Source organism: Otolemur garnettii, unplaced genomic scaffold, assembly GCF_000181295.1.
Source record: "Otolemur garnettii isolate 467f Iridium unplaced genomic scaffold, OtoGar3 scaffold00036, whole genome shotgun sequence".
Lineage (NCBI taxonomy): Eukaryota > Metazoa > Chordata > Mammalia > Primates > Galagidae > Otolemur > Otolemur garnettii.
In genome coordinates this window covers 1,592,446-1,616,106 of record NW_003852431.1, presented here as the reverse complement: position 1 = coordinate 1,616,106, position 23,661 = coordinate 1,592,446, and positions in this window count along the sequence as shown.

Here is a 23,661-nt window from a genome sequence, read left to right as displayed (position 1 = left end):
CTGTATTATTTTGATATGAAAAAAGTCTTAAGTTATCGTATGTATAAAAAGCAATATAACATATTTCTCAAGTTATTCATTCAGCAATATTTACTGAAAAACTCACATGTGTCAGACTATGGAGAATTAAGTAATAAACAAGAAAGATGTGGAAATTACCCTATTATTTTAATAATAATGGCAGAAAAATAGACATGTAATCACTATGATATATGATTAATACTATGTCAAAGAAATTAATGTATAAGATGGGGCAAATTCCAAAATTATCTAACCCATTCTATACAACGTATGGGAATTTTTCTTGAAAAATGTCTCTTTACACTTTAGCTTAATGTCTTCCAAACTAACTCAATCCTCTAGCTCAGTGTTTTTTAAGCTATAGTAATAGCTTCATTTAAAAAGGAAGAAAAACATCCCTTCATGGAACCTGAGTACTAAATTATTTTTACCATAGTATTTGAACGTCTCAGTCATAAAACTAAGAACAAAATTTTGGGAAGTTTATTTCTTTTACAACTTTAATGAATCATAAGTCAATATTTATTTCAAATTAGAGAAATGAATAATGTTTACCAAGGGTAAATTGTCTCTCACAAAATAAATATGGAATTCACTGAAATGAAGTGGATATTTGAGTATGTCCTTACTTATTGCTAAATTTTTTCATAAACAAATTTTGTATGTTTTATCTAGTGTAAATATTAATTCACATGAATTTTGTCTGTTGACATCAGGCCTTCATTTTTGGGTAATACATCATTTTCGTATTATTTCTGACTCTTTTTATTCTTGACTTATGAAAAAGTGATACTAATTGTTACTAAGACCATTAGAAGTATTTATAAAAACAAACTTATTTAGCAATTTAAGTGCATAAAACTCCCACTAATTTCCTTTTTCAGAGTAAGTCCACTTTAAAACCCTCTTCAAAAAATGTCCCTTCATCAAGGATCTGAATTAGACAATTGTGTTGGAAAGTCCATACACACTCAGGCACCAACAAACACCAAGGTAGGCTGCTGTCTCCAACATGGCATAAGAAATATAGCCAGAGAGCTGAATTACCTCAAAATAAGAATATGCTTAGAACTAAAATAAGAATGTCATTTTTGTTTCTCAGAGATATAAATAAAGAATTTGCATACATTAAACAGAGTTTGTCATGCAATAAGATTTTGGAGATTTTGGCATTTAAAACTTAGTCTCTGTGCACTTCTATAACAAATTACCCAAGTCTGGTGACTTACAGGAAAAAAAAAAAACAGAAATTAATTTTCTCATAGTTTTGTAAGCCAAGAGTCTAAAATTCAGTTCAGTGTATGGTGATAGATGATTCCTGTTGCTCTACCCACTCTAGGGGAGGCACACTATGTCCTCACCTGGTGTTCCATCAATGACAAGGGTGGAGTCCTCATGACTCAATCACCTCCCCAAACCAGACCTCTCAATATTGGTTCATTGGAGTTTACATATCAATGCAAAATTCAAATATTCTATTGCAAAAGTAGAACTTTAATAATAAAGTAAAAAATTAAAAAATGCAGTTAATTCAAGACTAAATAAAACTAGAGAGAATTTTTTCATGTTTGTAGGCCATTTGTCTGCCTTCTTTTGAAAAATTTCTTTTCGTGTTTTTTGCCTACTTTTGATGGGATGGGTTGTTTGTATTTTTGCTGATTTGCTTGAATTCTTTGTAGGTTCTGGATATTAGTCTTTTATTGGATGTATAGTTTGTGAATATTTTCTCCATTTCTGTAGGTAGTCTATTCTGTTATGTCTATTGCTGTGCAGGAGTTTTTTAATTTAATAAGCCCCATTTATTTATTTTTGTTGTTGTTATATTTGCCTTTCAGGACTTAGTAATAAGTTCTTTGTCTAAGCTAATGTCTAGAAGAGTTCTTCCTACATTTGCTTCTAGAAATTATATGGTTTCATGCCTTACATTTAAGTCTTTTATTCATTTTTAATTTATTTTTTATAGGGCAAGAGATAGGCATCTTATTTTATTCTTCTGTATGTGGCTATCTGATTTTCCAAGAAGCATTTATAGATTAGAGCTTCTTTTCTTCAGTGTGTGTTGTTGTCCTCTTTGACAAAGATCAGCTGGTCATAGTAATATGGCTTTATTTCTGGGTTCACTGAGTCTGTCCCAGTTGTCTATGTCTCAACTTTGCACCAGTGTCAAGCTGCTTAGATTCTGCGTGAGCACTAGGGAAACTGAAATTAAAACCACAATGAGGTACTACCTTACCCCAATCAGAATAGCCATTATTAAAAAGACAAAAACAAAACAAAACAAACAAACAAATCAAAACACAGATGATGGCATGTATGCAAATAAATAGTAAAACTCATACTATTATGAAATATAATATGATATTTCACACTTAATATGATATTATATTAAATCCCACTGTTAGTAGGATTGCATATTAGTACACAATCCATGGAAAACAGCGCGGAAATTTCTCAAAGAAATAAACATACAACTGCCCTTCCATCCAGCAGTCTCACTGTTGGGAATCAACCTGCACTTGAATGTTTACTGCAGCACAATTCACAATTGCAAAGATATAGAAGCAACGTAAGTGATCATCTATTCATGAATGACTGCAGACCATGTGGTATATGTGCAGCATTGAGTACTATTCAGCCATTAAAAAAAAATAATAATGTATGTCATATATAGCCACTTGGATGGAAATGGAGAGAGATCATTATTCCAAGTGAAGTATCTTAGAATAGAAAACCAAACACCACATGTTATCACTTGATAAGTGGGAGGTAAATGATGGGAACCATGGACACAAAGAGATATAAAGAACATTGAAAACCAAGTAAGGAGGGGAGGGGAGATAAGGTATAAAAACTTACCTATTGGGTACAATGAACACTATATTGGTAATAGTCATACCAAAAGCCATTTATAAGCATTATACAAGGTATTCATGTATCAAAAACATTTGTACCCCCTTAAGATTTTTAGATTAAAAAAGAAAACTGAAAAACTAATCTCTATGTCATGCTGAGTTCTTATCATGGAACATAGGTACAAAAGATAGATATAGCACTGGGTATACTTATGTATATACTCACTCCAAGAAGTGCACACTACTTATACAGGATTGTGTAAAGGCAAAGAATCTTTTACCTTGTCTTTTAGAGGTTTGAATCTGTTGAAATGATCTCGTAGTGTGCTAACAGGAGAAAAAGGTACACAAATTTATTAATAAGACAAGCACAAAAGCCATACCCCAAATATGGAACTGAAAGGAGGGCCACATGGCTGAAATTCTTATCTTGAGGCTGCATGTTATGGAAGGGGAAGGGGAAGGAAAGCATGGTGAGCAAGTCCTTAGAAAGATTAGATGGTAGCCATCATTAAAAGTTTCTCTGCCAGACCTGTAAATGTATGAGGCCTTTAGTCTCCTTTTCCTATGAGTTAAGTTTTTCCTAGATCTGGATAAAGCAAATAAGGAGGCCTCAGAGAGAGCATGTTTGCATCCACACAGATGCAAATATCCCCCACAGAGGACAGCTTGTCAGAGAAATTCATATGTCTGCATTCCCTCTAAATAGCTATCTCAAAATATACCACAGAATATATATTTTGGGATGGCATATTTTGAGTTCTCAAAATTGTTAAAGTTCTAAAGTGAAGTCTAACAGATTCTTAACAGTGTCTAGGAATGGAAGTCAAATAGGGGACAGTCCAGACTTGCACAGCAATGTGTTTATTATTAAGGAAAAATAAATAACTATGTGATTTATGTAATTTAATACTAAAGATTAAAACTGGACTTATTTTCAAATAAAGTAGCTAAAATTAGTATAAAAACACTACTGGCAAACATCATAATAACTAATCCATTTGAAAAAGAACAATATTGATGTTATCAGTTATTCCTGCTAGTTTAACAAAATAAAGTGAAAAGAGGGGAAGAAAGAGGTAAAGAAAAGAAAAAAGGAAAGAAAGAAAAGAAAGGGAGGGAACGAAGGAAGGAGGGAGGGAGTAAGGAGAAAGAAAAAGTAAATATTTTTATTTAAGCTACTCTAACAACTTACTTAAAGCTTTCAAGCTTATGTAGTGCCCAGGTTCCCCAAAGCATCATCATTTTTAAATACATTTCATTAACAACAGCAATAAATTATGTAGGGAACCAATTTCTGAAATGATTAACTGCTTCCAGTTAAAATAAAATTTTCTTCTCGGTAATTATGACATAACCGCAAATTTATTGTCAATGTTTGCAAGTAGCTTAACAAATCCACTTAGAAGGCCAAATATCATTTATCACATACCCTAAACTCAATTTTAGAATATAAAAATTCATGTGCCTTGCTTTCTATGCTGTGTTGATTCATATTTACCATTTAAATAGCAGGATTATATGTCAAAGGTTATAACATTATAAGAAATCAACATATGCTTTGTTAATAGTATAAAGTCCTAAAACCTTTATCTTTGTAATTTTATCAATAGCCATCTTTTACTATGGTGAACAAAATTAATCAATACTGCATTTCGGTTTTTGTGTTCATTTGACTTATACCTCACAATCAAAAGTAAATGCTACGTTGTAATTACTGATTGGCATATTTGTGTAAGACGATATTGTTTGGCTTCAAATGGCTGTTTCCTAAAACAGGACTGAGAAAATAGAGCGCTCTTACATCCAGAAATTTGTTTCATTCACCAAGCAAATAGTCAAAATTTAAATGCAAGCACCGATTTGTTGATGATGGAATGTTTTTAAAATGCTTGTATTTCATATTAGATAATTCTGAATTGTTTTTAATTAAAAATTCACTTCTTTAGACATATAAGTTTTACATAAACAATATTATACAAAGCACAATGGTACTGTAAAATACATATATACACATATAAAATTTAGGTGGTCTTTGATAACACAGAAATACAGTTTTTAAACATTGTTTTATTGTTTTAACTGTAATAATTATTCAATATTACACTCATTTTTTTCCACAGAATAATTAAGAGATGCTAGACATTAACTTCAAGGCACATTAAAAAAATAAAGATTTTAGTAAAAGTGAATTCATATGCAATTTCAAAATCTATGTTATTGAAATGACAGTTTTTATCTCCACTTTTGTTCTCCAAATGATTTGAGAGTATTATACATTAAAATAGCTGGTACTATTGTAACTTTGTTTTGTTACTGTCTATATAATTTGAGAAACTAATGATTTAACAGTATTATTAGTTTATGATCTGGGGACCACAATGTATAATGAATCTGTGTTGTTTCTGCATCCCTATATTTTTTAGTACTTAACCTGGTATTTGTCTCTTGTTATATTACGAAGATTATTCTATTTAAGAGAAAAAGCATATTAACCAAGTTCTCAGTCTTTGTGGTAAGTAATGCCACTTCAGAGACAAATCCTGGATCAAGGTATGTATCGCTCATCATTTCACACCAGCTGACCACTCCAGAAAAGGAGAAGGTGGTCTGTGAACAGCAGTTGTCTCCAGCAACAACTGTAGCTGTGCATACTGAGGACAATTCAGGAAAATCAGAGCATGGAGAAGAACTTTCTAGTGAAACAGAGTGGTGATTACTGAAGAAAATATATCTGAAACCACTGGAAAACTTTTCACTCCAATAAAGAGAGATTATTCTTTCCATTTAAGAAGTAACCAGTCTGAAACCTGCAGTGATGCTTTACACTCCAGAAATGGTTCTGAGATGGCCATGTAGAATCATACAGCTTCTTATCTGATGCAAAACTTTCTCTAAATAATAGAAGTGAAATGAACACAGAAGGATAAAGCATCAAAATGCACAGTGGAAGTCAGCCAGTTCTCCATTACTACAAAAGTCTATCAGTCCAAATAAGGTGTCAAAACGATGTTGCAACCTTTTTTGGTAACAGCAGGATTATTCATCATGAATTTGTACCAGCTGGATAAACAGCTAACAAGTTTGCTCTCTGAACTGCTGAAAAGGCTGCATCAAAAAGTTGGACAAAAACAATCTGAACTCTTCACCAAGGAATCATGGCTCTTGCATCCTGACAATGCACCAGCTCACTCATGGTGCTTGCTTCACAACAATGCACCAGCTCACGTGACACTGTCTGTGAAGACATTTTTAGCCAGTAAACGAATAACTGTATTGGAATGTTATCTACTCACCTAATCTAGCCCCCAATGACTTTTTTCTACACCTGAAGATAACAAAAATAGTGAAAGGAAGACATTTTGATGACATTCAGGACATCAAGAGTCATAGGATGACAGCTCCGAGGGCTTTTCCAGAAAAATAATTTCAAAAATGCTTTGACATTTGGACCTGATGCTGGCAACAGTGCATAACTTCCAATACGGAGTTAGAAGGTAACTATAGTGATATTCAGCAATGAGACAGATAGGTAGAAGTTTTTCTAGGATGGATTTGCCAAATTAATTGTGACACTGCTCAAATACAGCTTTTAACTTTGCTTTTTGCCTTGTGGTAAGAGAAAAGAATTTTCCATACATGGACCATTTTGTGCCAACAATTTTGATTTATTTACTTATTTATACTGTTAGGGAATGTTTAAGTTAAAAAATGTTCTGGAAATACTTATACAGAGAAAATATAGGCAGTGGATCAAGATGTGATTGAAGTAGGACAGAAAATAGTATTTTGTGAATAATCAGGCTGTTCCTTTTAATCAAAGCATGCCTAATTAGGGAGCCCTCTTAATTGGGACTTTCCCATCTTATCAAATCGAGCCTAATAATGCATCTATAAAGACAGGTGCTTAATTGGGATAGTAATTCAAGATAATTGGGGGTGCCTGCGGGTGATCAAGAGTAGCTTACATCAATCTGAATTCAAGATATGACTTTATAGGTGTCGCCTGCTGTGCTTGTTTATTTGCTTTCCAAGAATGACCTCTCCACTGTTAAAAGAACAAATGTCCTTTCAGCACTGACTGCTGAAATTTTCAGTTTCTACATCAGGTCTTAATTACATTCTACTCTTCATTTTTTTAATCATAAAATAACTACTTATTATTTTAGATATGATAATTACTAGCATTTCCAATTAAATGTTAACATAAACAATTGCCATATAAGACCCATGTAATCAAATATCACAGATTAAACATGTTCTGAGACTTAGATAACTGTTGTAAAAATATACTATTAAGTTCAATTGCAATTTGTTTACCTCCTGAGTTAGGTTCCTCTCCATAGAAGCTCAAAGAAGAGAGGAAGTCTCAGCCAACAGGTATAAAAAATCCCCAATGAATGCAAAAACTGACTTATAAATAACGGGTAACAAAAGTAGTGCCCATAGAGTCCAAGAAAAAATATAATTAAAAAAAATTTAAATATAATAATCGAAAGTCAAAACTCTTTGGGTATGTACTGATAATGTTAGATATAATTGCAAATATTTAGAAAACTGAATAAGTTCTCAAGAAATTATAAAAATTACAGCACACATTGTGATTTAAAAATGAAGTTAAGAAATATGAAGATTATACCTGGACAATACAAAATTTATCTTACAATTATTACAAAGGGAGAGAATAGAGAGATGGGGGAAGATAAATATTTAGGTCATTAAATATGAAATATCCAACTTGGGGTCAAAAGTTTAGTTTGTTAAGGCTCAGACAGGAAGCAGTACAATTAGTCAAAGTATGTACCTAAACTACCAACATATATTGTCATCTCCACAGTAGCTCCTTTGTACCCACAGTGAAGAAGCCTGGAAATTGAGGCAATGAAATCATGAAAGACATTTTCCACCGTTTGTTGAAAACTGAACATTTTTCCTTACAGAGGCTGGAGGAAGTGATAGTCAGCTGGTGCAAAGTCTGGTGAATATAGTGGATGACTGAGTATTTTAAAGTCTATCTTCAGTAGTTTGAGCAGCCTTGTTTGTGTGACGTGTGATTGAGTATTAACTTGCAAGAGGATGGACCTGTCTCTATTGACCAATTTCAGCCGCTTAATTGCAGCATCCCCATCATTTCATCCCCTGGTTGCCGGAGACATCCACTGGCATTGAATGGCCAGATTTCAAGAAGCTACAGTGGATAATACTGGTGCTGGACCACATGGCACCATTAGCTTCTTTGTCGATGAATATTCGGTTGTGGTCTGTATTTTGGCACTTCATCTTTATCCAGCCATAGTGCAAAACACTTGGGATTGTCATAAAGAATTTATTTTTCATCACACATAACAATACAGCATAAAAATGTTTTGCTTTTATGTCATGACTGAAGAAAGACAATCTTCCAGACAATTTCTCTTCTGACGCCGCTTTAATTCATGTGGAACCCTTCTCTCTAGTTTCTTTACCTTGCCAGTCTGTTTCAAATGGTCTGATATTGTGGAATAGAAACAGTAAACCTAGTTTCTAATTCACAGGTAGGTTGAGATGGATTTGCTTTGAGCTCATTATTATCCACCTTGGTCTCAGGTCACCCATGTGGCTCATTTCCAAGATTAAAATCACTAGAATGGAACTTCTCAAACCATGGACATACTTACAGTGCATTCATTACCCATATCCTTCCCAAACACTTCACTGATGCTTTGAGCTCTGCGCACTGCATTGGTTCCACAATTGGAACTTATTTGCAAAAGTAACATGGATTTTTCAACTTAGCCATAATTTTACAAAACATTGACCTGAGAAAAATTTGAAAGATAATCTAAAGCCAAAAAATGCATTTGAAAGACTGAGGATGATCCTTCATAATAAAGATAAAACAAAAAGTGTAAAAGTGAAATGTGGGAGGTATGAACCATCAAACTTAGTACTTAAGGAAATCAGACATTTCATACTTAATAAGACATATTACATAGAATGTTTATATATCATTCCCCATACCAAGTTCCACAAATCGTTTCCAGCAAGCAAATTTAAAATTTTATATATATTGCATAAACACACATGTATGTCCTTATAAGTACACACACAAACCCCTCAGCATATTACAGAGGGATTTCATACACAAAAAAGCAGAAATAAAATATAAAATATGAAAAATTAAGAACACACTCAGTTCTGCTAATAGAAAAAAGAAGCACCATACTCTGAAGAATGGGGCAAATACGTTACTTTTAATTTTATTTAAAAATAGCTTTTTTTTTTTTTTGCCGTTTTTGGCCAGGGCTGGGTTTGAACCTGCCACCTCCAGCATATGGGACTGGTGCTCTACTCCTTTGAGCCACAGGCACCTCCCTTTAAAAATGCTTTTTTACATTTATATGAATGAACATCGACCTTTCTTGTGAGTATATAGAAATATATACATTATATATGTATGTATATATATGTGTGTGTGTGTATATACATATATGTACTTAAATGTAGATAGTGAGATTCCATTTTTGAACCTAAAATTATTGTCTGTTAAAACCTTCCCACATTCACTTGTGTGTCTGTTAATAGATATGACATCCAGGTAAGACCTCTTATTTAAATTCTAGCCCATATGTAAACAACTGATAAGTATTATTTTTAGTTATCATTTCCAAGACCTGAACATATTACTCAGCTCAATTTGATAATTATTCAAAAGAAGCAGGAAGGAAGGAGGAAGGAAGTAAAGTGTAAAACACATAAAGATGGAAAGAAAGAAGGTAGGGAAGAAGGAAAGAATTAAATCACGTTTCTGGCATTTGAAGTAGTCAAACATCATTTATTTGAAATATCTTTCCATATAAAGAAAATGTGTAGCTTATCACATTTTTAGGCTATTTTTAAATAACAATATTCATGTTGAATTGCATAACATAATTGCAAGAATACAATTTATAAATGGGAAGATATTTCAAACAAAAGAAAATAATGTATACCAAAGAGATAAAGGAAGAAAATAAGGTGAAAGAATAAATTGATAGACGTGACAATGAATGATACATTTTTACAATCTTAATTTATCTAGTATATAGAAAACGTGAATTTTTAATTTTAAAAAAAGCATATGTTTGGAATAGGTAGTATCCTTAATTGTATCTTTCCATCATTGCTGATCAGGTGATAGTCACAAATAGCTGTGAGGACTTGTTTATCAGCATCAAAAATGCCAGCAAAACAAACAATATTCAGAATAGATATGGGCAGCTTGTGGAGGCTGTGTGGGGTGAGGAGGCAGAGACAGAGAAAGAGAGAGAGAGATTGTTCCTTATCAGCCGCAGCTGTTACAGTCATTCTTGCCATGCATCAGACATGTGAATGAAGAAGAAATCTCACACAGCAGGCTCAATTCTGCCTTCAGGGGACGTTAGCTCCAGCTGACATTTGGCTGAAAGTGTAGGAGCATCCTAAGAGAAAACTGTCCAGCTGTGAATAGTCAATCCTTTAAGCTGCTACATTCTGTGGCAATTTGTTACATGGCATTAGCCATTGAGAACAATCTGGGAAGGCATGCCTGAGGTTAGGAAACTGTAATTAATAGTAGAATCTGTCAGGAAATTGTTTGATTTTTTTCTAGTAATGATAGGCAACCAAGGACAAAGAAAGCAGAGTATAAGGAAAATCCCACATGTGGGATTTGTAAAAGAAAAACTACTAAGAAAAATACTTCAAAAAAAATTTTTGAACATAACTGATATGTTTAAAATTCCACTGAAGTTTTTCAGTGGAAGCCATTTTATTTTTCATTATAATAGGCAATTGAGATAGAAGTATATAATAATTATGGATTATAATAAAGCTAGGAAATTTTTACGTTATTCAGTGAAAATACAATTTGTTAACTGCTCAAAAATTTTGTATGTTTACTTATATATTCAAGTGAAATACACATTTTGGGGCTGATATTGTAAATTCTTGATGTCTTATATATTTCTAATACCCAATTTAAAAATATCGTTGGGAATCACATAATTTTTTTTATAATAAAAATAATGAAATCAAACAAGTGAAAATTAGAAATAATATTTTGAACTACATTTTTTACACATTCTTGATATTTAAAAAATTAGATTTAAAATATTGAACACCAAGTATTTAATACTTATTCAGGTTTCAATGATTTTTCAACAATGTGGTAATATTATTGAAATTTTATGTAAATAGTAAATTTTATAGTAAAATTTTATGAAAATAAAACTGTTTCTATTATCAAATGTATTATATGATGACTTTTTAAAGTAATTTTGTGTTTTTGTGAAGATTTCAGGTCATTTTAAGTATTTGAATCCTTGAAAATATATTTAGCATTTCAATATACATATTCATATCTCTTTTAATCATCTCCTAATTTAGGTATTAGTGACTCATTTTCATATCTAAATAAACCTTATTATATTGGGTCATGTGACTTGCAAAATGTCATGTATTATTCTCACATTTTCATCAAATAAAAGAAGTAGCAGCTGCTGCAAATGCATTAATAATTCCTCTCGTAGAAGTTTTGCTCTCATATATGCAAAGTCTATTTCAATATGTTGTGCATCTTGCCTTTAAGGATGACTTGGCACTTGAATTTTTCTAGTGACACTAATAGAGTTACAAGCATATAAATACGATTACCTACAACTTTTGATAAAAAAGTACATCCTAATCAATAGTAGAAAGCCTGATGTCTCATTTTATTATTCAAAGAAAAGTTCTCATTATAAAGCTCTGTATACCAATTGCATTTAATAATTGCAAAGTACCAAAATGTGATGAATTAATGTATGACTTGTTGAATCGGAAGAAATAGTCTTGGTGATTTATTTTCAGGAAATTTCTACATTATTAAGAAGATCTTGATCTGCATAGTACTTATTGTCAACACAGAATTTCCTTTACATCTATTTAAGGTAGAATTTATTCTTATTTGATTCTAACAATAAACTCATTTCCTATAGCATAACCCTCCCCCCCATCAGCCTTTCTTTCAGTTTTGCTCATAGTTTTCCAAGATAAAATGTGCAAGCACTGAATTTGCCTTTTGTAATTGAGAGTTCTGATTAGCTACACCACATCTACAACATTAATAGAAACAGGGAATCCACTGGTCCAAACTAGATAGAAAAATAAAACTCTTGAGAAATATTCCTATTACAACATCTTAAAACTGCAAAACTCCAATTAACATTAGAATTGGCATAAGAAAAAGTCAGTTCAAATGATTCTTGTTATTCTGAGTTTATTCAAATTACTGTCAACATTGTATATACTTATACTTTATATTCGGTATTTTTAGAATCAGGATTTTGAAGTATTATATGCTACATCACTTCTGGATACTATATTGAGAAATATAAAAATTAAAATCAGTATTTTAAAAGATTATTATTTAAACCCCACCCATTATTTGTGTGGAATTAATTTTCCAATAAGTAAATAAATAAAGGTAGACATTTTGCTGCCTGACCTTTAAAATACTCCAATTAATTTCCTAAAAACAAAAAATACCTGAAAATAGGAAAAAAAATAAAAGAAAAATGGTTTATGAGTTAGCAAATAGCAAATAATGGTTATATAAGGAATTTTGTCCAAATAGCAAGATATATGTTCTTTAACACTCTGCATGTTAAATTCTTTAATTGCAGTAATCTTTCTTATTATTCAGTTAGAAGGAAATATATGAAATAAAGAAATATAACTTTAAATACCTGACCTAATTCTAATCTTGGACAAAGCAGAAAATTCTAAGTGAATTTTATAATACAATATTCACATACATTTCTTTTAACCAACTTATGCAATAATCTATTGTTAAAATAATTATGATGATGCCTATTGCAAACTAATAACCTTCAATTTTAAAGCGTACATGGCATTGGCTACAAAAAATATCTGTAACGTGTTTGAGGTCTGATAATTAAGTTCAGTAATTTGTCCTAGAAAAAGTGCTATATCCCTCATTGTTTAATATCACTATGATTACCTCTGAAATACTCCCCTCAGAAAGCTCTCCACCAAGGCTATCATATAGCCCACCCTTTAATGCAATTTTAGAACTCTTTCTGGAATGGCCATAAAGCTGTCCCCATATTGCCCTTGATGTCCCAGATATCATCAAATTATCTTCATTTCAATATTTCCTTCACCTTCAGAGAAAGAAAATAGGAAGTGGAGGCCAGATCAGGTGAGTAGGAAGCATATTCCAATGCAGTGATTTGTTAAAAACTCCCTCACAGTGTCATGTGAGCTGGTGCATTGCTGAGTTATTGACTAAGATTTTTAGTTAAGATTTTCATAACTATTTCTTTATGAATGTTTACTTGATATTCTATGCTTCTCACAGTCAGCCAATTATTTTGACACACAGTTCACTAAATATTTGTAATGTTTTTGTCAATTCTGCTTTATACTGGCCACCCTGACCTCTCTTCATCAGTGATGCTTTCCCTCTACTCAGAAAAGTGTTTAGTCCATTGTACACTGTCATTTCCTTCATGGCATTATCCCCATAAACTTTTACTAACAAGTGCCTGATTTTACTTCCTCTCTTGCCAAGTTTAACAAGAAATTTCCGATGTTTGCTCCTTGTCCTAATTCAAGCTCTGACATTCTTGAAATAGTATACAAAATCATACAACAATAATAATAAATGCCACTCAGCAAGACACTGCCACATATTGACATGAACACAGCTATGTATCACTGGTATATGGAGGTTATGAAACCTTAATGAGTTGTTTGTACAGTGCTGCCAACATAAGCATGCAATGGCGAATTCTCAGACTTTGTATTGTTACTGCAGAGCAGTTATAAGAGTTTATCTTGTGTTCTTTGGGTCCATAATATATAGCCTTTAGTGTTTATCAGTGGTTCACTTTTTTAAGAAAAAGTGGAGGAAAACTATTTCTAGTTTGTAATTATGCTCTAATCCCTAGTATACTCAACTATGTGATCGACTTCAGTACCCTCCATCCCCTATGCCTTATGAATAGTTTTTGTCATTGTAGTGGTCAAATAAGTGTTTTAATTGAGGAGAGTAGAGTCAGAATATTTATTCTATGTTCTGAGTCTCTAAGGGGTCACTCCAGACTGTTTCCCACGCTCAGTATTTGAGCTCCTATCAACTTCTTGTCTCTACCATCCGTTCTCCTTGAATGTCTTGGCTTACTAGGCAGCTAAAGAGCACTTTGGTGACTAAATGTGGATTCTTATATATACAATTTATCACTTTTGCTTTCCTACAAGCTGTTAAAACTTTTGGAAATAGTTCTTTAACCTCCTAATTTATGTGTTCTTCTATTTTCTTCTAAGGTTTTTATTGATGTAGTGATGGTTCTATAATTTTATTATTAATAAACTTAACAAAATTAATGGAATGGTTTCTGTTATTATCAAATTATTTGAGATTATAATGAAAACACACTAAATTTAGATATACTTAGATGATCTTATATTTTATCTATTCTATTTTTCCAGCATATTTGAAATTTTCTGCAGTTAGAAAAACACACTATATTGCTACATCTTGGTATATTTCTCTTGTTGATAGAACAACACATTTCTACTAGTCTTTCTTGTTTCAAAATCTTCCTTTTGTATAATAATCTAACTCTTTAATATATCTTATAACATTAAATTGGCTTGTCTACACATTTATCTGTCCTTTGTTTTATATGCAATATTAAAATAGTATTAATTTCTTTATGTAATAGGACATGCTAGGTGTTCCTATGTAATTTATATGCTTATCTTGTCTTCATGAAAAAGAGGGAATGATAAAAGTACAGACATGTGCCATATGATATTTTGGTCAACAATGGCGGACATATCTGATAGTGGTCTCAAAAACGTTAAAATGGAGTTCAAAAATTCTAATTGTGTAGTGATGTCTTAATAATTCTAACCATGTTAGTTTGTGTAGAACCAGGAAAATGTGTGTGTTTGTGTCCTAGTCTTAGTTAGACAAGAGCAGGGTAGATGGTGGATGCAGTTCAAGCGTGCTGGCTATTTTAGACTGGCTTTGGTCAGGCTGGCCTGAGTTGTTATGGGAATGGGGCTAATCAAAACCTTGCCGAGTTGTTTGGGGAGCTGGTTATTTTCAGGGACTGACTAATGTCCCAGGGACTTTCTGATATAGACAGATAGATACCAACTGTTATGAAAGCATGACATGGGAGAAGAGTTGATGAAGACCTTGGAAAACTTCTAAGAAGCAGCTGGCACCTCTCAAAGTTGTGTATAAATCCAGCACTAAGCTCTCTATGATGCCCACACTCTCTAGAACAGGACTTGGCTTGTTTTATAAATCATTAAAAACAAACTTTCCTTGTGCTAAAACTTTACTTGCTCTATGTCTATTCAATTACTTTGCCAACTGCCCTGAGCCATCATTGCACTGCCCTAACACTAGTTTATCCCAAGAAGTTTAAAAAATAAAAATTTAAAATTAATGTTGATAAAGCTGATAGAATAAGGTGAAAATCAAAGAAACTACTTTTGTAAAGCTATACAATGTGTTTGTGTTTTAATCTAAGTGTTATTTCAAAAGAGTCAGAAACTTACAAAATGCCTATTAGATAAAAGTTTACAGTAAGGTAAAGTTAACTTACAGGAGGAAAATAGTTTTAAAATTAATTTAGAATTGTCTAAGTGTGAAGTGGGTGTTAAGTTTAAAGTGGTTTACATTAATGTCCAAACTCTTCCCATTTACTTGCCACTCATGCACTGACTAACCCAGAACTTATTCGCATAAGCTCCATTCAGAAGTGTCCTGTACAATTTAACCATTTATTTATTTATTTTATATTACATTTCTATTGTACCTTTTCCATGCTTAGAAATGTTAAGAAAAAGAAATTCTTACTATCATGGTACGATTGCCTACATTATTCAGCACAGAGACATGATGTAGATGTGCAGGTAGAGAGCCTTGAAGCAACAGGCTGTGTAATACAGCCTGGGTTTACCATCTAGATCTCTGTAGGTCCACTCTATGAATGGCTGCCTAATGATGAACATGGGTAATAGTACATTTCTTTGTACTCAAAACATATTCCAGTCTTTAAGTGATGCATAACTCTCATTAAGTCAGACAAGTAAGGGTGGTTACCTTATTCCGGTGGTTCATCATTAGAATTTTGATCATAATCATCTGTGGAGAAATACATAATTATATTGACATCCACCCTTTAATAAATCATTTTAATTATTTATTCTTAAGATGAGGCCACTAAATTTCTGCAGGTATCTTTAAGTCTGTCTCCAGCTTACAACAACACATAAGTATGATAAAAATCCCAACACTAAATTTTTTAAATGGAGAGAGATTGGGGATCAGATAGAAAAAGTGATCTCCTTAAGTACATCAGAGATGTTTCCAGTTCATACAAAGAAAGCTTATATAGATTAGAAATTCCTTTTAAATGTTTGTGGCAAAAAAATGTCTACACTGGCTTAAATATATAACCTATTTCTGAGATGCAGTTACTGATCTGGATATAGGTAGTTGCTGTCTGTTTCTGTGATAACAGGGTATCATTGATATCATGGCTGAGATCTTAGTCTCTTGAATCAAATAAAAAGTTAAATATTTAAGAGAAAGGAAACTATATGAGTCAAATACTAGCCAAATTAATGATGATATAATTAATTAAAAGCAGACAAAATAGACTCTGTAAAGCTTATATAATTAGAATAAGAATATTTCATTTCATAAAGTTACAATTTTTATTTTTTTCAAGAACAAAATTATGTATAAATTAAATATTGGAAGATATGCATAGAGAAATATATATATATATATATACACACACACACACACACAAATGGTGATGCATGTTGACAACTTTGGACTCTCTCATTTAAGAAATGACATATCGAATATGTAAAAATATTAGAAATACATCATGAGTCTAACCAATAGAACATACAAAATGTATTCATACCATCCTAAACCTAAAATAGTAAGACATTTTCCAATCTCACACAGATTATTAACATAAATTAATCTAATATGAGATTATAAATTTTAAAGAATTAGCATTTCATAAACCATTTCCTCACTATAAAAGACAATTAACTTAAAGGTAAAGAATTGTGAATGACTTGAAAATCATATTCTTAAATAATTAAAAGTTGAAGGATCAGATAGTTGTTGGAAATCTTAATATAAGATCATTGGTACTTAGCAAGTTAAGTGGGTTGTAGCTATAACTGGAAAAAAGCTAAAAGCTTTCAATATTCACAACGAAAGAAAATATGTAAAAATATACAGATTAGCACCTGGGACTTCCATTCTGGCTGGTCCAGTGATGGGCTTTCCCCTGCAAAGCATATTCTACCAAGTCATGGCTGAGTTGCTCCTGGACCTAAGAAGCCAAGCACATGCTTATTTCTGCAGGCTCCATACAGGGGCACAGCGAAGACCATTGCTTTTTCTGACCACCTGTGCATGTGGACAGGGAGGGAGTGGAGTCCATGGAATTGGTGGTGGAGGACAGATTTCTGTGCCTGAGATGAGACAGTGTGGTAGAAGGAGACCAGGCTAAAAAAGTACTACACATTTCCTGATAGGTTCTGCGAAGGTGATTCCCTGGGAATGCAAGGAAGACTCGTACATTCTTTTATTTTGAACACAAATGTACTCAGTTCCTTCAGTCCCCGAACAAAAGTGAATGCATAAGCACAGGTTTTTTTTTTTTTTTTTTCAAAATTGACTCTTTCTCAAGATAGAATTGAGAAAGATATAGCTAAAATAAGACACCAAATTTCTGATCTTGATAAAAATAACAGGCATTGTCAGCTCCCAAAGAAATGGATCAGGTACTCCTTCATAGACCTGTTCACATGTAGAAGACAAATCACTCTTGACTCCTTTCCCCAAACAGACTGTCCTCCCATGCAGACTATTAAACTATCACCCAGTATCACCTTGGTTACTCTTTTCACTTACCTGAGCCACCTTACTTAACATCCTTGGATTTGTGACTGGATATTGATTTGGAGTCAAGAAGAGGGACGCCTTTCTAAGTCTGCGGGTATTCAAGGAAGTCTAGGCTTGGGGAGTCCTCACCTAGAACCAACCTTTATAGCACCAAGTCATTAAACACAAAAGAATTATTAGCCAAACCGGTAAAAATTAAAAGCTATGAAAATTGTCCCTTCCTGAGATCACAGATCTGGCCTCCCCTAATGATTTTAAATTGAAATAAACCAAGCCGGTAGGTTTGTGTTTATTTTGGTTTGGTTAATAGTCCCAATGCCAAGGAAAAATGAGACAGATGTTGGGATAAAAGTGATAGACTAGAAGTAAGAGATTTTTATTTTTCTAATCAAAGTGTCAAAATTGATTCTGGCTAAAAATTCTCAAATGATTTTTGGGTTGCTGCTCATTAAAAAAAAACCACAATAGCAACAAACAAACAAACAACCACACTCCCCCACCCCACAAAAATCTTGCATTTATTCTTTTCATTGTCCTCCCTTATTTGAAATGCTACCAAACTTGCCTTTGGGATTGAAGTTCTCAAACTACCAGCAAAGTAACTATCTTTATTCCCAAATGAAGTTATCCATTCCTGCATCTGAAGAGGAAAAAATAGAGATGAACACTGTAGCTTCAGAAAATAGTAAAATGATATTAAAATAAATCTTAAAAGTGGAAGAAAGGCATAAAAAAAACAAAAGAAAAGAAATATTACACTTACTTTATTTTTCCTTTTGCATATAGGTTATATAAATTTGATCCCCAAAACAAACTAAGACAGTATTTATTAGAGAAAAAAAGGAAGAACAAATCACAGAGATAAACAGACGAGAAGACATTCCAAACATGTATTACAGTAAGCAAATTGGGTATTATGCAAATTTGAAATTTCTCATGAAAAATTAACTGTGAGATTAATGTATGGTTTGACTTAAGACTGAAATATAATTTTCATCTAGAAAGTACTTATGTAATATTTATTACAATTTAGTCAACGGGAGTTCCAGATTGATAGTTTACGACCAGGTGCAATGGTTCACACCTGTAATCCTTGCACTTTGGGAGCCTGAGGCAGGAGGATCACTTGAGTTCAGGAGTTCAAGACCAGCCTGGGCAACATAAAGAGACTCTGTCTCTAGAAATTAAAAAAAAGTAAGATTGGTAAAAAATTACACTGAAAACAAATAATCATAATAATCATCTAATTAGTTATAGAAAATATATTAAAAGTATTAACACTCATGAAAAAAACTTAAACTAGGAATATAGTATTACAGAATAAGATGGGAATACTTATTCTTTTTTTTTTTTTTTTTGCAGTTTTTGGCTGGGGCTGGGTTGGAACCCATCACATCCAGCATATGGGGCCGGCACCCTACTCCTTTGAGCCACAGGTGCCACCCAGAATATTTATTCTTTGCAAAAGAAGCAAGAAGAGATTGGCCCTGATGATTTTCTCTAATGTACAAAAATCATTCAATTGACTTTATAGATGAGGAGAGAGATTCTAATGATTATAGCAATATGCACACATTTGTGTATATGCATGCTATCCAGCAAATTCACCCTTGTTAAAGCTTATATTTTCTAATTATAACATATTTCACTATTTTTATAATGGGATATTGTCACATTTAAAATACATATTGGTTTTATTATTGTTTCATTTTCATATAAGCAGAAATTTTGTTATATTTAACTTATTCAGAAATAAGTAAGCTACATCCTCCAATAATGTTGAACTACAGAGGCAATCAGATAAACAAATAGTGTAAATCAGTCCATTAGAGAGCTGATGACTGATTTGTATTTGTTAAACATCTGACTCCAGAGATCGAGGCATCACCATGATTTGACACATTAGTCATCTGGAGTTGTCATGACTTAGCAAACCAAAAATTCCCAGAGTTAATTTTACAAGCCTCAGTAGTTTGGGAAGGCTTCTCTTGTCATTTTTTTGGTCACAATTTTAACATTTATTACAGAATACCATTATAATTGTTTATTCACTCAGGCAAAATACAACCTTAGGAGAAATGCAAAAGTTATGACCTGTATAATTAAGAAAAGTATAATATTCTGAATAAATAAACATGAGAATTTAATTTATTCTCAAACCACAGAGCATTCTTCATCAATTAGCAACACCAGAGGGTAGCCTGTATTTTCAACTACTGCTACTTGAAAAGAGAACCAAAGTTCAGAATCATCAAGTTAATACAAGTCTAAAATGAATAAGTACATCAACATCTGAATATATTTTATATGATACTAAAATAAAGTGTGCAATATAGACAAATAGTATTTCATGTGAATTTGTAATAGAAATTCTGAAAAAACCTATTCAAGTTAGGCGTTCTTTTTATCTTTGTATTAGACAATGGAAGGCAGTATTTATACAAGTTCATATCATATGCATATGGCATATAAAAATAAAGAGGCAACGTTTTAAATGAATGTTTCTTTGTATCTCTCCATCTGTTTCTGTTCCTCCATCTTTATCTCTTGGTTTGATTTTAACAAGATATTTAGCTGAGATCGAACATTTCATATTAAGATAAATTACTGCTTTTGTTTGGTGGAAAAAAATAGAAATCAGATAGGAACGCAGGGTAAAGATTATACAGGTGTAATCAAGCCAGCAAAGATGATTTCCAGATAATAAAAACTCTTAACGAACTGTTGTCAACTATAAGCACAATGTTATACAATAGAAATTTAGGACGTTTTCATCTGGCAAGACTAAAACTATCTTCATTGAACGGCAGTTCACCAAATTTCCCATTCTAACCCCTGGTAAACATCATTCTAGTTTCTTTTCAGAGTTTAACTATATAATACCACATGTGTGCAGAATGGAATCATGCAGCATTTGACCTTCAATGACTATCTTATTCCACATAGCATGTTTTTTTCCCATATTTGTTATTCCGATAGATTTAGGAAATTCAAGTGATAGTGATGAATTCAGGATTTTTACCGTACTCACCTCCAGAATAGTATACGTTGTACTCAATAGGCAACTCAATACCCTACCGCAACCACCCCTACCAAACTCTCCAAGTATATTCTACCTTGGGCTATTATACATGTGTGACCACGTATACCCATTTTTAACTCCCAGGTATAAGTGAGTAGATGCCATATTTTGTTTTTCTCATTCCTGAGATACTTCATTTAAGATCATGACTTCCAATTCCATCCAAGTTGTTGTGAAAGATATCATTTCATTCCCTTTTATGGCAGAGTAGTATCTCATGGTGTTTATATATCACATTTTCTTTTTCTACTCATCTCTTGATAGCCACTTAGGTTGATCTCATATCTGTGACATTGTGAACTGTGGTCGTGATAAACATATGAATTCACGTGTTTTCTCATGAAATGGTTGTTGTTTATTTGTTTCTTTATTTGTTTTCTTTGGGGTAGATTCCCAGGAGTGGGACTGCTGAAAAAGATGATAGGTCTATTTTAAAGTCTTTGAGGAATCTCCACACCGTTTTCCATAGAGGTTTCCCTAATTCGTATTTGAAACAATAGTGTTTGAGAGCTCCATTTTTATCATATCCATACCAATATCCTTTTTTGAATTTGTAGTAATAGCCATTAGAGAGTTTTATGGAAGTGTCTCATCGTTTTAATTTGCTTTTTCCTGATGATTACTGAATTCGAGCACTTTTTATCAGTTTTTCTGACCATATGTATAACTTTTGTTCATGTCCTTTCCTCACTTTTAAATGAATTTTTTTTCCTCCTTGATTTCTTATAAGTTCTGGATATTAGTGCTTTGTTAAATGTACAGTTTGTGAATATTTTCTTCCATTCTGTAGTTTGTGTATTTAGTTTGTTGGTTATTACTTTTGTTGTTCCAAGCTTTTTAGTTATAGTTCCATTTACTTAATTATCTTTTCTTTACTTGGTTTTGGAATCTTAGTCATAAATTTTATGCTGAGTCCAAGGTCCAGAATAGTTTTTCCTAAGTTTTATTCTACAATTTTTATGGCTTCTGGTTGTACATGTTAAGTCTTCAATCCACCTTTAGTTAATTTTTGTATATAGTGAGAGAAGGAATATAGTTTTAATCTTTCCCAGGTAGCTCTCCAATTTTCCCAATACCATTTATGGGGAGTGGGCATCCCTTCCCCAGTGTATATTTTAGTTTACTTTTACAGAAATAAGTTTGTTGTAGGGGTTATGGTTTTATTTCTGGATTCCCTACTCTGTTGCCTTAGTCTATGTGTTGATTTTATAACAGTAACATGCCATAGTATGTTTTGAAGTCAGGCAATGTGCTGTCTCCAGATTTATTCTTTTAGCATAGTGTAGTTTGGCTATTTGGGCTATTTTCGATTCCAAATAAAATTCTGCATTCTTTTACTAATTCTGTGAAAAATAATATTGAGATTTTGATGGTAATAGCATTGAATCTGTACATCTCTTTGGCAGTATGGGCATTTTAACAATATTGCTTCTTCCAAGCCATAGGATGAGATGATTTTCTGTTTGTGTCACCAGTGTTTTAAGTTTTCCTTGTAGAGATTTTTTATCTCCCTTGTTCTGTATATTCTTAGGTATTTTACTTTTTTTTTACAGTTATTATAAGTGATATTGAGTTCTTGATTTGACTCTCAATTTGACTGTTATTAGCATGTAGAAATGTTACTGATTTGTGTACATTAATTTTGTAATCTGAGACTTTATTCAGTTTATTTATCAATTCTAGGAGTCTTTTTGAGGAGCCCTTGGGATTTCTACATATAAGGTTAAATCACTGGCAACTGAGAGTAGTTTGACTTCTTTTGTTTTGACCTGGATCCCTTTATTTTTTCGTCCTGCCTGATTATTCTGAGTAGGACTTGCTGTACTATGTTAATAAAAGTGGTGAAGATATTAGCTGTAGTTTTGTCTTATATGGCTTTTATTATTGTGAAGTACTTTTGGGGGAGCTAATTTGTTAAGGAATTTGTCATGAAGGGATGCTGATACTTTATAGAATGAATCTAGTAGGAATTCTTCCTTCTCAATGTTATGGAAAAGTTTCAGTAGGATAGGTACTATTTTTTTATTTGAGGGTCTGGTAGAATTTCGTTCTGGATCTATCTGGTCCTGGGCTTCTTTTGGGGGAGTGGGAAAGATTTTTTAAATTTTTGATTCAATCTTGCTCTTGTTATTGATATGTTAATATTTCTATTTCTTCCTTATTCAATCTTGGGAGATGGATGTTTCTAAATATTTATCAGGAGAGAAAAGATCAAGATGAGTCACTAGACACAGGTAATATGTACATACAACATGGAGATGAACCAGAATAGTAAGCAGATCCTTACATTGCAAACGTATCAGCGAGGAGAGAACACTAGAATCCATCAAGGAAGTAACAGGAATCACCAAAAGTGGTTAAAGAGAGGTTCAGGGCCACTTACCCAGCCTTAGTCTACTAATAGTCAGAAGAAGCTCCCAGACCTGCTGAAACAGTTAATGTGGAGCCCTTAAATCTCTACTCTCCAAGACCAGCTTTGGATCTTGGATACAAGAGGACATTCTGACCCACACAGGTCTCATACCAAACACAGGGAGATGCTGGGGACGGCACAGGGACATTATTCCATAACAGAACTCAGGTAAAGCTCACATGGGAGCTAGGACTGCAGGCACAGAACCCCACACCACACTAACTTTTCCACTTGTTTCAGAGATGGGGTCTTTGGTATCAAGTTCCCAAATGCAAGCAATACTCCTGCTTTAGCCTCCTAAAGCTCTAGGATTATAGGTATGAGTGTGAGCCAC